Source organism: Pseudophryne corroboree, chromosome 5, assembly GCF_028390025.1.
Source record: "Pseudophryne corroboree isolate aPseCor3 chromosome 5, aPseCor3.hap2, whole genome shotgun sequence".
Classification (NCBI taxonomy): Eukaryota; Metazoa; Chordata; class Amphibia; order Anura; family Myobatrachidae; genus Pseudophryne; species Pseudophryne corroboree.
The window spans coordinates 561,758,659-561,760,965 of NC_086448.1; the positions used below are offsets into that span (position 1 = coordinate 561,758,659).

General features: G+C 39.5%; 1 long non-coding RNA gene across 1 annotated transcript in view; it reads left to right on the forward strand.

Annotated features, from left to right (window-relative positions):
- The first annotated feature begins 349 nt into the window (after positions 1-349).
- Positions 350-2,307, forward strand: part of LOC134929224 (uncharacterized) — an 18,148-nt gene continuing 16,190 nt past the window's right edge. The window contains exon 1 of the long non-coding RNA XR_010178395.1: positions 350-560. This is a non-coding gene — a long non-coding RNA (uncharacterized LOC134929224). The remainder of the gene's footprint in view (positions 561-2,307) is intronic.

Below are 2,307 nucleotides of genomic sequence, written 5' to 3' on the forward strand. Positions count from 1 at the left end.
ATATTGGTCTCTATAGGGTCATTACTGAGCGATCTCTTAACCTGAATCAGATCTATTTACTCATTCAACTCCCTTTCTCCTGGCCATTGGGCTTTATGGTACTTTAAATCAGTTGGTTTCATCAGTTAATATAATTATTAAACTAATTTATCAATTAACTAATAAGGATCAATTCCAGACTTTGTACTAATCATATGGACTAAATTCGGTGCCATCTGATCTCATGATGAATGTATCTTATTCATGAATAGATTTCATTTGACTAATTGGTATGATTCTATTATTATTGTTCATTTGCATAACCCCTGCCTTATAAACTCACGGCTGGGCTTGTGGGATTGAGGCTCCCGTGAACAAGCCCAGCAGTGAAACGTACGTCGGGACTATTGACGTCATCAAAGGACGTCGTGCGGCCACGCCCCCCCTTTTGGCTCGGGCAGCCGCAGCACCTCAGCGGGGACGGCGCGCGGCAGAAGTGAATGAGGGAAGCTGGGAGCCGGCCGGAGTATTGGAGGAGACTGATACACGCCGGCATCCAAAGCAGCTTGGAGCGGCGTTTGGTAACACACTGTCTCTCATTCTATAATTAACTACTCACTCGCGGCGGCATTTGCCTCGCTTTCCCCCCCCCCCCCCCCCCCCCCTTTTTTCTCTACAGCGTACCTCAAACTCTGAGGACAATAGGGATTTTCCACATATATCCCTCTGTAGGAATAAAGCGGTAATCCTACCAGTTTACATTATCCGCCTGCTGTCCCTATATAAAATTATTAAAGAGGTGCACTTTTATATGTGTTTGATCTATAGGTTGCATTTTCTTCTCCTGCAGAAAGCTCCATCTTATGTTTGTTTATCAGCAAATGAATGCTCTAGAACTTCATAAATTCAATTCTCAGCAGTGTCAGCAGAAAACAATGATTCTTTGAACTAATTGATTAATATAATGATGTTTGATAGTATAGCTTCTGCAGTACTGTATTGCTTAGTGAAGGTCCAATTCACAGGTTGTTTGAATTAGCTCTGCAGACCTTGTGCTTGAAGCAACAATGTTTCGTTTTACTTCTATGTTGCATTCTCCTCTTCTGCAGAAAGTACTATTCTATGACTGTTTATATTAACAAATGAATGTGTCAGAATCTTTATAGATTCAATCTTTCAGCTATGCCAGCAGAGGACAATGATTCTTTGAATTAAATACTCAGCATGGTAATGCTTGAATGGTATAGCCTCTGCAGCTTTGTGCTGTTTTCCCCTGCAGAAAGCACTAATCTATGACTGTTTATGTTAATGAATTAAGGTGTCAGAATTTTATGGATTCATCTTTCAGCTGTACTAACTGAGGACAATGATCCCTTGAATGAATTAATCAGCATAACAATGCTTGATGATATAGCCTTTGCAGCACTATGCTATTTAATGAAGGCTAATTGAATCTCTGACCTCACTCTGCAGACTTTCTCTTTGAAGATTATCTGCAACAATGTTTCATTTTTTCATTTATTTTCTTTCTATGTGAGAGTCCAGTGTTCTTATGTTTATTTTTGTTATTCAACAATCTACCTTTTCAATTGTTTTTTAGGTGAATATGATCTTATTATTTCCACAGGCTTTGTTAATCTAATCTGATTACCTCTATATGTAGAGTGATTAATGCCTATGATATATAAACATCTAAATGTGCATTCCAGTTGATCTAGTTATATCAGCTTAATTATTGCTGTTACTGTGTATACTTATTCAGTAAATTTAAAGGTGATCAGCGATATATGAAATTGGGATGGTCTTCTGAATTATCTTACTAAATTATCCATTATTGACTCCTCCCATACTTTATTTCGAGCTGTACCTTTTTTCTACCACTCTCTCATCTGGCTGACAGTGTTGACAAGGGCCTTGCCCTTCTCAGCGTACATTTTGCCGTCACAGCAGAAAGCAGAAGTGGTTCTCTCCTTCTTCTTCTGTCTTAACACTCAAAGAAAAGGGACTATCTATTCCACAATAAGATGAGAGAGTGATGGCTCTCTTTTCCAACACTCTCTCATCTGGAAAAGCCTGGGGCCAATTGATTCAGTAACGAGTAGGCAGGCAGAGTACAGACAGCAGAGTGAGTTCTCTCTTCCTTCATAATTCATCTTTACTATTCAAGGTCGTACTATCCTGAAGTAGCCCGATCTTCTATCTCGGAAGCTGATAGGATAGACCTGGTTAGTACTTTGAAGGGGGACCACTTAGAATACCAGGCACTGTGGATATCACCAAGATGATCACCTATTTTTCAATCTGAATAACACTGTGGAGCAGTTCTAT